Source organism: Camelus dromedarius, chromosome 25, assembly GCF_036321535.1.
Source record: "Camelus dromedarius isolate mCamDro1 chromosome 25, mCamDro1.pat, whole genome shotgun sequence".
Classification (NCBI taxonomy): Eukaryota; Metazoa; Chordata; class Mammalia; order Artiodactyla; family Camelidae; genus Camelus; species Camelus dromedarius.
This window is the reverse complement of record NC_087460.1, coordinates 16312048-16325727: the sequence shown is the minus strand read 5'-3', so window position 1 is coordinate 16325727 and position 13680 is coordinate 16312048. Positions and strand designations below refer to the sequence as shown.

At 36.8% G+C, this 13680-nt stretch overlaps 1 protein-coding gene across 5 annotated transcripts in view; it reads left to right on the top strand.

Moving 5' to 3' along the window:
- The window catches only part of LMNTD1 (lamin tail domain containing 1), a 312243-nt gene that overhangs the window by 20544 nt on the left and 278019 nt on the right, over positions 1 to 13680 (top strand). The window lies entirely within an intron of this gene.

The following is a 13680-nucleotide window of genomic DNA, read 5'->3' as shown; positions in this document are numbered from 1 at the left end:
TGTGTAGCACAGGGAACTACATTCAATATCTTGTAATAACCTTTAATGAAAAAGGAAATGAAAGTGGATATACGTATATATATACATGACTGGAACATTACGCTGTACACCAGAAATTGACACATTGTAACTGGCTACACTTCAATAATAATAATAATAAAAAAAACCCCCGAGGATTCTTAGTAAAGAATCCTAGGGAGAGGCAAGATGAAGGAATTGATACCGTATTTTGGTAGCATGATAACTTGAATTGCTGGTGCTCAACAATGGTGATTACCTGGAAACTAAATGTTGGAAATGGGACTGGCCGGTGGCTGGGTCAGTATTCCAAGGAGAAGCTGGTTGATCTAAATTTTACATGCCTTCCCAATCTCCTCTTCTCTGTGGCCATTTTTGACTAGTTTTCATTTTCTAGGTACTGATGTCCCTCAGTCTGTTCCTTAGGAAGATAGCTCAAATTAACATTTGGACACATTTGGAAAGGAAAAAAAAACTAAGGAGCAGGATCATTCTACTCAAACAAGGTGCAATCGGTCTGATATGTCCAGTAGCCCGACCCGCTCCAAGCCGCAGCTCATCACATCATTAGCGGTTTGCACTCCATCTCCTTTAGACGTGAAGAGCCTTTTCAGCGCTGCTGCTGCCCCATCACGCCGGTGTCAGACTGCACTCCGGGAGCTCCAGCGCTGGTGCGCGCTTCCCTGTACAATGGGTGAGGGCAGGCTTCTCTCTTGCAGAGCTCTCACCACTTGATTTTCCAATCTGCTTGTGCTCAGTGCAGCACCTCCTGGGCACAGAGAAAGTTCTTTAAGTTGGACTTTGTTGAAGGGCCCCTGGAGGCACATTTTAAAGCTGGTATTTTAATGCTGTACAGTTTACAATTTCCTGCTAATATGCTTCAGGCTGCAGGGGATTTTTTAAAAATATATATCAGTAACATTCTTATTTTTTCTTTTTTTCTAGTGGGGGGGGAGGTAATTTGGTTTATTTATTTTTTATTTATTCTTAGAGGAGGCACTGAAGACTGAACCCAGGACCTCATGCATGCTAAGCATGCACTCTACCACTTGAGCTATACCGTCCCCTGATATTTTAATTATATACTATTAACTACTGCTGCTCCTGTGTATTTAATTGAGTGCCTTATACTTAGTTCTAGGGTCTGTAAAGGTATTACCCCTAACAGGTGAAGTTTTATGTATTTGGTGGATTTTTGTTGTTGCTATTTAAGGAAAAATGTTTTAATTCTCACAGTTCTTGCTGGGAACACAGACGAGAAATCAGAAGATGCCCAGCAACTGAATAAATTTGAGTGGATGAAGATGAATATACAAAAAACAGCAGGAAAATGGTTATCTAAACTGACTAAAGTACATAAAGTCCTGGAACTTTCACATATTTTTTTAAATTACTCTAAGAATTCTAGTCTTATTTGGCAAACCAGAGAGTTTATATTGGTTTATTAGCTTATGGTTGGAACAATCAGAAACCTTAAACTTGAACTCAAGTCGGCACCTGAACTTAGACCTATATAGTTTCATCAAAATTTTGGCTAAAACCAAAAGACAGGCTTTTAAAATATCTCATCTAAAAGTTCCAAACATCTATATAAAATTCTTAACACATGGGAAAAAATAGTAAATTTACAAGTATTAATTATCATAAGTGAGTCTTCCTGATTATTTCCTTAATATTAGATAAATGCCTTCAAAATTTCCTTCTCCTAAATATTCACTGCGACTCAGAGGAGTGTTCAGTGAGGTTTATAAATGGCTCATTTAAACACAGAGATAGGACGGAAACGAAGAGAACAAGCTTCCAGTCTCCATTCGGCCAAAAGCCAGTATGATCTAGAGGCCGGTTAGTTTTCTCATGGTTTAAAATACCTGTTGTTTAGCTTTCGGAGATTTATCATAAACATAAAATAAGAACATGTGTGCAAAGCATGAAAAAAATTAGTGTTACATGACTTTTAAAATAACATTATCAGCATCATTTTAAAAGAATGAATAGCATAAGCTGAAGATGTTTAGCTTTGGGAAGGTGTTTCAGAAGTGGTAAATCAAATGTCATATTTGAGAGTTGCTCATGGGATCTGGAGGACAGACTTTAAAAGCTGGTGGGCATTACAGTCCAGTCATTTTCAGCATAACATAAAGAACAACTGTCTACCACAGTGGAGCAGATGGCCCTGTGAGAGAGTGATCCAACTGTCCACCATGGTGTGCTTGCCAAGTCCTAGAACGATTGTCAGAGTACCTTTTGTGACATTCACTCCTGTGATTCATTATTGGACCAAGAGCTCTCTAAAATCCTTTCCAACTTTCAGAGCCTTTGCTTCTGTGTTCATCCAAAAAACTAATTAATGAATTTTGTGGCAATTGATTCCATTGACTGTGTTTATGTGACATGATATAATCAAAAATATATTCATTTAATTGTACCAAAGAGATTCTAATGTGTTCTCCAGAGAACAGTGGTCTTCCTAGAGCACGGGAGGGCTGTATGCTTAGTGGGGATTCCTTGACCCTTCTAGGACTGCTTTCATTAAGCAGTACTTTATTTATTTAAATTTAGTCAGTTTACAATGTGTCAATTTCTGGTGTACAGCATAATGTTTCAGCCATCCATATACATACATATATCCCTTTTCATATTCTTTTTCATTGTAGGTTACTACAAGATATTGAATATAGTTTCCTGTGCTATACAGAAGAAACCCGTTGTATTTTTTTTGCATATATAGTAATTAGTGTCTGCAAATTTCAAACTCCCAATTTATCCCGTCCCACCTCCTTCCCCCCAACTTGTAACCGTAAGTTTGTTTTCTATGTCAAGCAGCACTTTACTATTACACACTTGGCCACTGACAATCATTTGACATTAGCAATAAAAATCCAGTTGAAGATAGTATATACTGTATTACATTATATAGTATTATTTTCTCCACATGAGAAATATCTTTCATATTTAAAATCAAGGGAAGCCCTTCCTTTTCTGAGGAACTAGAGTATTTCCTTTTTCCAGTAACCGAGCTTTATCATTTAGTATGCCCATCGCCCTGCCTGCTAGGAAGCTCAACACAGACTTGAAACAGTCATGGCAACTCTGACACATCTCAGACATGTCATTTTTACCTTATCTCTTTTTCCCTTGGTTTGACTTTTTCTTTTATGATGTTTTAAACTGTTAAATTTTTTTTTAAATAGTCATACTTAAAAAAAAGGTCATACTTTTAAAATAGTCGCTGTAGACACCCTGAGTTGGTTTTGCTAAAAAGGCTTTCACGCTGTTCTTTCTTTAGCCAGGCTTGCTATTTTACACACATGCAAGTGTACTATTTTCTTCTGTTCAGTATGTGCAGAAAATGAATTTAATAAAACACAGTAAATTATCTGTACCTATGAAGGGTTTGATAATCAAATAAATCTTGATTTTATTCTTCTTGCAGATGTTGCCATATTTACCTAAAGATCAGGATGATTTGTTGTTTCTTGGTCATCTAAGGGTTACAGAACCTGTGAAATGTATTGCTTCATACCGTCCTGAAGTGTTTTAATGAAGGCTGAGAGGTTTTGGACAGTGAAGAATTTGGGACTCTTTTGATGCCTATGACAAATGTTAATTTGAAGTTCAAAGATTCAACATCTCTGCCAGATTTTCTTGCCATTTATTCATTCAAATTTTATTCCAGTGCTCCTACCCACATTCCTGATGAAAGCACTTAACCTCTTCATAAAGAAGCTGCCTTTTGTCTTTTTAAGCTCCCTTGGAGTCAACTTCTATATATTTGGCTTTCAATTCCATGAGCGTTCTTCTGCTTTTTCAGAAAACTTTGGAAAGCAGGCCCCTTCCTCTTCAGGTCCAAACCTGCCACGAATCTAATGTGGGAAGTTTTTCTATTTCATTTTGAATACAGATTCTATATACCCTCTGCCATAAGCCACTAAAATTCTCTGAAAAGAAGTTATCATTTAAAAAAAATTTGAAATATAGTTGATGTAAAATGTGTTAGTTTCAAATATACCACTTTGTGATTTTACATTTGCATTCATTATGAAATGAACATCATGATAATTCTAGTAACCATCTGTTCCCATACAAAGTTACTACAATACTATTGATATATTTCTTATGCTGTATATTATATCCCTGTGGGTTATTTATTTTATAACTAGAGGTTTGTACCTTTTAATTCCCTTCACCTATTTCACCCAACACTCCACCACCCCTCTGCTCTGGCAGCCATCTGTTTGTTCTCTGTCTCTATGAGTCTGTTTTCATTTTCTTATGTTTGTTTGTTTTGTTTTTATGATTCCACATATAAATAAGCTCATATAGTATTTGTCTTTCCCTACCTGATTTATTTCACGTAGCAAAATGCCATCCATGTTGTCAGAAATGGCAAGATTTCATTTTTAATGGCTGAATAATATTCCATTGTCTATGTACATATGCTGCATTTTTTTCCCATTCATCTATTGGTGGACACTTAGGTTGCTTCCATATTTGGCTATTTTTTTTAAATGTTGCAATGAACTTTGGGAGTGTGTACATCTCTTGGAATTACGGGGATTTTTTTCCAGAAAATAATAACCAGAAGTAAAATTGCTGGATTGTGTGGTAATTCCATTTTTAATTTTTTGAGAAAACTCCATAATGTTTTCCATAGTGATGTACCAATTCACAATCCCACCAATAGTGCACAAGGTTCCCTTTTCACCATATCCTCACCAGTGCTTGTTGTTTGTTGTTTTTTTGATGATAGTCATTCTGATAAGTGTGAGGAGTATCTCATTGTGGTTTTGATTTGCCTTTCCCTGATAATTAGAGATGTTAAGCATCTTTTCATGTATCTGTTGGCCATCTGCTTATTCTCTTTGGAACACTGTCTATTCAGGTTCTCTGCCCATTTATCCATCAGGTTGTTTGTTACTTTGATGTTGAGTTGTATGAGTTCTTTGTATATTTTGAATGTTACACATCACACTTGCAAATATCTTCTCCCATTCAGTGGGCTGCCCTTTTGTTTTATGGATAGTTTCTTTTGCTTTGAAAAAGTTTTTAGTTTGATGTTGTCCCATGTGTTTATTTTTGCTTTTGTTTTCCTTGCCTGAAGTGACAAATAAAAAAATATATATTGCTAAGTCCAATGTCAAAGAACATATTGCCTATTTTTTTAGGAGTTTTATGGCTTCAAATCTTTCATTTAAGTCTTTAATCCATTTTGAGTTTATTTTTGTATATGGTGTTAAAAGTAGTCCAGTTTTTTTTTCATCTGTATGTAGCTGTCCAGTTTTTCCAACATGTATTGAAGAGACTGTCTTTTTCCCATTTTATATTCTTGCCTCCTTTGCCATAGATTAATTGACCATAGAAGTGTGTGTTCGCTTCTGAGCTCTATTCTGTTCCATTGATCTATTTGTTTCTTTTTGTGCCAGTACCATATGTTTTGATTATTGCAGCTTTGCAGTATAGTTTAGAATCAGGGAGTGTGATACTTCCAGCTTTGTTCTTCTTTCTTAAGATTGCTTTGGCTATTGGAGGTCTTTTGTGTTTCCACAAAAATTTTAGTTATTTGTTCTAGTTCTGTAAAAATGCCATTGGGATTGCATTGAATCTATAGATTGCCTTGGGTAGTATAGTGATTTTAATAATATTAATTCTTCCAATCCATGAACACAATTTATTTCCCCTATTTGTTTGTACCCTTTTTAGTTTCTTTCATCAATGTCTGATAGTTTTCAAAGTACAAGTGTTTTTCCTCCTTGGTTAGATTTATTCCTAGATATTTTATTCTTCTTGATGCAATTGTAAATGAGATTGTTTTCTTAATTTCTGTTTCCAATAGTTCATTATTAGTGTATAGAAGTGCCATTTTAATGTACTGCTGAATTCACTTTGCTAGTATTTTTTTGAGAAATTTTGCATCTATGATTCATCAGTGATATTGGCTTGTAATTTTACTTTGTTTTGCAGTATCTTTGTCTTATTTTGGTATCAGGGTGATGCTGGCCTCATAGAATGAGTTTGGAAGCATTCCTTCTGCTTTAATTTTTTTGGCAATAGTTTGAAAGGGATTGGTATGAACTCTTCTTTAAATGTTTGGTAAATTCAACTGTGGTGGGGCCGACTACTGTGGGTATGCTGGTAGGTTGGGTTAGCCCTCAGCTCGGTTGGCTGTGAATTCTGTCTCTTGCAGTCGCTGTGGTCCTGCTGGTGGGCAGAGCCCAGTCTCTAGGCTGCTGGGCATGTGGCCCATGGTGCAAGACTGCTGTGGGCCCACTGGTGGGCAGGGCAAGCTCCAGCATTAACAGGATAGAGAGAGGATTCCAGAATGGTCCTTGCCAATGCAGGTGTCATTAAGGTAGATCGTGCTCCTAAAAATGGCTGCCGTCAGAGTCTCTGTCCTCAGTGGGGATCCCATTTGCCTCCTGCGTCTCTGGCAGGCTCTCCAAGATCAGCAAGTGGGTCTGATCCAGGCTACTTTGAAATTACTGCCTCGGCACCGCGACTCGGAGTGTGAGAAACTTTTCCTGCTCCCCTTAAAAGTGGAGTCTCTGTTCCTACAAAGCCAGACGTTCTGCCAGGTGCAGCATCTCTGGGCTGGGGAGCCTGGCGTGGGGCTTGAAGCCCCCGCTCCTTGGGGAGGACCTCTGCAGCTGTGATCATCTTCCATTTAGTTTCGCCGACCCGGGGTGTTGGTCCTTCCTATACTGCATCTCTGCCCCTCCTACCTGTCTTGTCGTGGTTCCTTCTTTATACCTTTACTTGTGGAAAACCTTTTCTGCTAGTCTTCAGGTCATCTCATAGATTGTGGCTCTGTAAGTAGTTGTAATTTTGGTGTGCCCATGGAAGGAGCTGAATTCAGGGTCTTCCTACTCTGCCATCTTAGCCACACCTTGGAAACAGGTTATCTTATAAATAATCAAATAGACAAATTAATAAATAAGTCAACTTGATCCTCATGTGTTCAGTTATACAGCGATTGACATATGATTGGATTTTTAATTTTGAGGCTAAATATACAATTCGTGCCTACATGTTACTTGATTTAAATTGTTCTAACTAGGTAATGGCATTATTATTTTTTTAATATCAAAATTACTTAGTTGGGCAATAAATTCAGTTTTTCTGTTAGTGAATCTATTTAAGAATAAAATACCTTATTTCCTAGGTAATTTCCTATTTTTTGCCCTTTCCTAGGTAATTTCCAATTTTTTGCCCTGTCCCCATGAAACTTTTTACCTTTATAATGTACTATTGTTTTAAAATTTACATGACACATTTTAAGAAGTATCAGTGCAAAGTTTACAAAAGATTTTTGACACCACTTAAAAATTATATCATTTTAAAGTATGACAGTAACAAGTATAACTATGAAAAATGACTGTAACTTCATATATTCTTGCTTGCTTCCTGATGAAACTTGCTAATTAGTTCTGTAAATAATATTTTTAATTGTACCCACTGCTGCCATGTTCCTTCAGATGTGAAGGCATTCTGCCTTTTATATCTTATAAAGATTTCATAAAAAGAATTCAGATGACTCTAATGGTGGTTCATAAACCACACTTAGACAAAGTTAATTTTCCTTCATCAAATGTAGGGGTGGTGAAGATAGTTTTAATTCTCTCAGTGATATTTAAAAACCAAAGGCAGCAAGATTGCATAATTAGTTCTGGGTTTATATTGATAATATTTTCAGTTGTAAAGTTTTGAAATTATTGTTCTAAACTAAAGATAATTTTTCTTTGGAATTAATATACAGAGAGACACTTTGGAAATAGGTAAGTCGTGCTGTTTCTAATAAAACTTTTACCCACCAGTTTTAGTGTCCATTGATGATTTTCTATTCCAGGATCGACTTTCTTTCTTTATTAGTTGATTTTCTACTATAAAAAAGCTCTGTCCCTTTTTTTTTTTTTTTTTTTTATTTATTATTTAGATATAGAGTAGTAGATACTTATTTTATTAAATAGGTTATTATCCATTACTATCATCATTTAATTTGATGCTCAAATTTTCCTAGATTTGGCTAATGGAAATCCCCGTGGTCCTAGGGGTGTCATTTTTATGTACCCTATTTTTTTTTTTTTGAGCAAGCCTTTACTTCCTTGTGAAATAATATGTTCCAAGCTCATCCTATACTTTCCCCACCCCAGCCCTGAAATCAGCCATTTCTCCAAGCAGCTTTATTTCCTTTTAATAGAAAATGATACCAAGATCTCAGTGCACAGTGTGCTGTCATGCCATTATTGCCGGGCCCTTTCAAAGAAGGAAAGAGAGATGGATAAATACATAGATCAAATTGTGAGTTCACATTTTGGAATATGATACCTCCAATTCCAGTCCAACACCACAAGCTATATTACAGTCTAGCACTGAGATGTCCAATCGATACAAATTTGAGCCACATATGTAGTTATAAACTTTTTAGTTGCCATGTTTAAAAAAGTAAAAAAGAAACAATTGAAATCTGTTTTAATAATATATTTAACACAATATATCCTAATTTTTATCATTTTAACATTTAGTCTATATAAAAGTTGTTAGTGAAATATTTCACTTTTTTTTTTTGTAGTAAGTGTTCCTAAACTAATGTGTATTTGATGCTTACAGCACATCCTCAATTTGATCTAGCCATATTTCAAGGGTTCAAAAATCTATACATGGCTAATAGCTATATTCACAGCTCGGTTCTAGTCTTCTTACTTTTTGTGCTTGTTATCCCAGTCCTCAACAACGAGAAACCTGGCTCCCGTTATTTTCAAAAGCCTAGAATTTTGCTCAAGCCTAGAATACACAGGAGGTACCCTCAGAATGGCTAATTTACACTACTGAGAAAAAAAAAGCAAACCTATTAATTAAAGTGTGTTTTCATTTTTTAGATTGATCAAAAACATGCAGTGAAAGCCCCAAATTTTAAGTGTGCGATTCAGTGAGTTTTAATCAGTGCTTACATGTGTGTAACCCACTCTCTACCATTTTCATCACCTGAGAAATTCCCTTGTGCTTCTTCCTGGTCAGTCCTCTGCCCCTTCCAGAGGCAACCACTTCTCTGATCTTCCTCATCATGGAGTATATTTCCCTCTTCTAGAAATTACATAAATGTAATCACAGCATTTTCTTTCTGTGTGCGTGGCTTGTCTTAGCATAATGTCTGTGAGATTGAACCATGTTGTTGCATGTATCAATAGGTTATTCCTTTTTATCACTGGAAAGCATTGCATTGTGTAAATTTACATGCTTTGTTTATCCATTTCACGTTTTAACTTTTTTGGTGGGGGGAGGTAATCAGGCTTATTTATTTGTTTCTTAATGGAAGTTGTTGAGATTGAACCCAGGACCTTGTGCATGCTATCCATTTCATTTTTAATAGACATTTGAGTTGGTTCCAGTTTGAGGTAATAGGAATAAAGTTGCTAAGAACATCTTTATTTTAGTGTCTGTGAAGACATACACTTTCCTTCATCTTGGGTAAATACCCAGCAGTGGAATTACCAGGTTATAAACCTAGTATGTAAGTAAGATGTGGTCAGTCAGGCTCCCTCACAGAGGACCGGTGCCCAGTGATTCAGCAGTACTATTCCGCATGCGCAGTACCCCTGTATTATATAGTGAGGACTTGCGCTGCGCAAGCGCAGTGGTTACCGCACGTAGTTCACGTAGTTCACGTAGTTCACGTAGTTGGCTAGATGCCGGCTCCGTTTGCCTTGCTGTAGAAGGCGGAGGGGACTTGCCGCTGTCACCGCCACTGCAGCCCGTGTCCTCCGCTCCGCAGTGAAGTCTTGTCAGAGATACCTACAGCTCCCGGAGTGTTCTTCCATCTGCCCGAATCCATGAACCTGCATGGCCTTGAGCCTCTCGAGTGCTTGCAATACAGGGTAGATGTAATAATTTTATTACATCTTTTATGTAGTTCAATAGCGTTAGCATTTAAGTATTATTAACTATTCTATATGGAAATCATTGACAATATTTTTATCTACAATTTGGCTTTAAAAGTTAATTTATCGCGTTTACATTATTCTGACAGTTTTTCATGCTGGGGCAAGTAATGACATTCTCCTCTTTCCAAGTCCATTGTCATCTCACCCTTCCCTCCTTTTGCATCCTCCCTCTCCCCTCTCTCCCCTTTGGACTGGACGTCTCCACTCATCCTTCAGGCCTCACCGTAAGATGCTGCTCCTCTTAGAAGCCCCCGGTGACCTTCCCAATCTGGGTGAGACGACCTCTAAAAGCTCCGTTATTCCCTCCTATGTCACCCAGCATTGTGAACGTTGGCATGTATGTCCATCTTCTCTTTTCCATTATGAGCTCCTTGAGAACAAGAATTATTTCCCATTTTTCTTTGCATACCTATTGCCTAAGCGTGTTTGTCACAGTAGGCCCTCAGCAAATGTTGGTTGAACAAATAATGAAAAGTTAGGGGATTATTCAAGACCTGTAGTGAGTTAAAGGTAGAACAAGAACTTGTATTGAATTTTGTTTTTAAATTCATTAACTTTCTGGATCATGCATTTTGTTTCAGCTAAAACAAAAGTAAAAGAGATTTTTTTTTTCACACTTGGTTTAGATAAAGAGAGAAACTAGTATATCTCTAGAGGCCAGATGTGAGTATCCCAGAGACAAATAGTTGGCACCAGCAGTGGTATCATTGGATTCTTGTGCGGGTGGACAGTAGAACCTGTGGGTCCAGGACCTCAGGAAAGTTTATGGAGCCAAGGCAGGTTGAGAGTGAGGGTGAGAGTGGGACCTATGGGGCTAGGGATCTCTGGGAACACTGGGCCCCTTGGGGCTGCTCTTCCTAATGAAAAAGAGCACTGGCTTCCGTCGCAGCAACAGATACCAACACAATTTTACCCGCAATCTACATTTTAGGTCACTTGGCCAGATTTTTCAGTAGCCATGGTGACAGGTTGATCTCCTATTTCCAGGGCTGGATTATACTCCAGAGGAAAGAGCTGCAAGATACACAGCAGAATTTACAGACATACATGTGTGGACAATAATATCATTGTTATTCTCTGTCGTGCAAAACAAACTTCATGATTGTTTTCTTCTCCAGCCATTATTCCAAGGGATATTTCTGGCTTCATTTTAAAAGCTGGGACCATATAGTTTTCAGAATTCTTCAGTTTCTGTTGAGATTGAAATGGAATTCTAGCTGTTAAGAGTTGCAGAATGGGACCAAACAAACAAAATGAAACAAAACAAAAATCCCAAATGCTAAAACATGACATCACATCTGATCAGTTCACACTCTCTCATCTAACTTTTATTTGTCATATTGTTTTTATACTGCGGAAGGATTGATTAAGGCACATTGGTGAGACCATTACGAATAGTAAACCCAGTATTCCTGGGATCAACCCAGGGTGTGTTTGTTTTTCCTTAAAACAGCAGCAGCATACAGAATGTGGACAGATGGCAGGGTTTTTTTAAAATTCAGTCTCTCTCCCGTGTTATAAATAACCACGTGCCGATAATAAATAACCACAAGTTTTGATTATAGGACTGGTTTTTGTCCTTCCTAAGAGTTAAAAACCTCAATCTTAGCCTTCCATTTGTTTTCTTTTTCCATCTGCCTTTGCCCTTTCCGTTTTCTGATTCAGCCAAGTTTCCTAAGCCATGTTGATTATAAAATGGAATCTGATTTTTATCTCTAGGGCATACTTCGTGATTATAAAATGTTTAAATATATTATATCCAAAGACTTTTAACATAATGTAATCAATCCTCTTTCAATTAGTGATACCAGATAGAGTCACAGAATTACTCCAAAAAAGCAAATTATATTGGTCACCTTCAGCAGCATCACAGATTAATTTGCTGATTAAAAAAAATCAGTTACCACAGACGTATTGATGGAAAAACCTGACATCTTTGTAGTAGTTTCCAACAAATTTTGCAGACATGAACTATGCTACTTTAAACCCTATAAATATAGTTAGTGATGTATTTATATTAATAAATACAGAATATTAAAAGTAGATATTAATTTTACAGATGACTAACGATCCTGTGCTTTCTGAGTACAGAGACAAAATTCAGCTCAGAAGTCACCTTTTCATTTCTAAATATAGACACAACTTGACTTAGTTAATCAGGGCTGGTCGATTTTTCCTTCTTTCAGGCCAGCTTGGAAAGGGAATTATGAGTTAGGAAACACAGAAGGGGCCAGCCTAAAGCAGACCCCAGCTTTGCCTGTGATCAGATTGCCATCCTCACGTTTTAATTGCTGTTGAAATGTTTCCTTTGATTGTTGGTGACTTGCTCCAAATGCCATAAAGAGGATGTATTTTATAGCGCCTGGCTTCCATGAAGATCAGTCATGATTTTCCTCAAATTCTGAGGAGTTTTTGTTTGTGCATCATTATAAAAGATGTCTGTCTGAAGACTTTATATGGATGGGATAGATGTAGACATGAGATCCTGGTCTGAGCTGTTTAGCCACTTGTATGGATGTATTAACAAACACTATCACATGCTCTTCGCTTGAGATTAACTGAAAAATTTTCCTGGTATATTCTCTTTCAATAAAGAAGTGATTACACTTGTATTTTTATATAAATGTTTTCTGTACAGATCTTCTAGTATGTATCTCTGAAAAATAACAATAGAGAAACTCAGTTAAAATGAAATGAAAAACTGATTCTTTGAAAAGATAATAAACTTGATAAAACTTTGTCCAGACTGAAGAGGAAAAAAGGGAGAGAAAACACTAATGACCAATATCACAAATGAAAAAGGGAACCTCACTACAGATGGAACAAATTAAGTTATATTTCTTACACATTCAGTGAGTCTCTCCTTAACTTTGGGTTTCATCAGCCCCAGCATTTAAAGGGTATTAAGAGTATATCATGAACAGTGTATGAAACTGACAAATTCCTAAAGGGATGCAAACCACCGAAGTTCACTCAAGAAGAAACAGAGTACATGAATAGTCCTGTATCTATAAAAGTAATGAAGTCTGTGTTTATTTCGCTGGGTCCATCCTAGATTTATTTGACTCCAAAGCTGCTGTGCTATGAGGTGGTCAAAGCTGTTTAACAAAAACTCTCCTGCTATTCTGCTTATTCTCCTTAAAATGTTTCTGTGAGCCCGTCTGACCAGTTTTCTATCCCTCTTGACTCTGAGAATAAAGTGTTCCTAGTCTCTGATTGCCAGATATATTTGGTTTTGCTCATGCAAGCAGGATAAGTTAATTCTCACATAGGAATAGGATGAATCATAGAATTTCACAGAGGAGCTAAACTTTAATTTGGGTATTAAAGTGTAAGGATTAGTATATATGGAGGAAAAGATTTCCCAGGTGGCAATCTTGATGGATTTCCAGAATGGCCTTCATTCTTTGGAAGGTTTCCTGAAATGGAAACTACAGCCTACAATGCTTCATTTCTATACCTGGAATGCAGTTGGAAGCCAAGATTAAGTAGGGACTCATTAAGTGACAAGAAACACAATTATTGGGAGAAAGGTTTATTTTCCTCTAAGGATACAAACAAGCATTTGGCCAGAGCAGAGTTTTTAAGGAAGATTTTTTTTAGAGTTATCAGGGGATTGAAGAACAGTTTCTGTCATGGATAAATGACTAACTTGAACTAAAACAAAAGGGAAAATAAGTATTTTATAAGTAATATAAAAGCACAAATAATGGGATTATCTTGGATA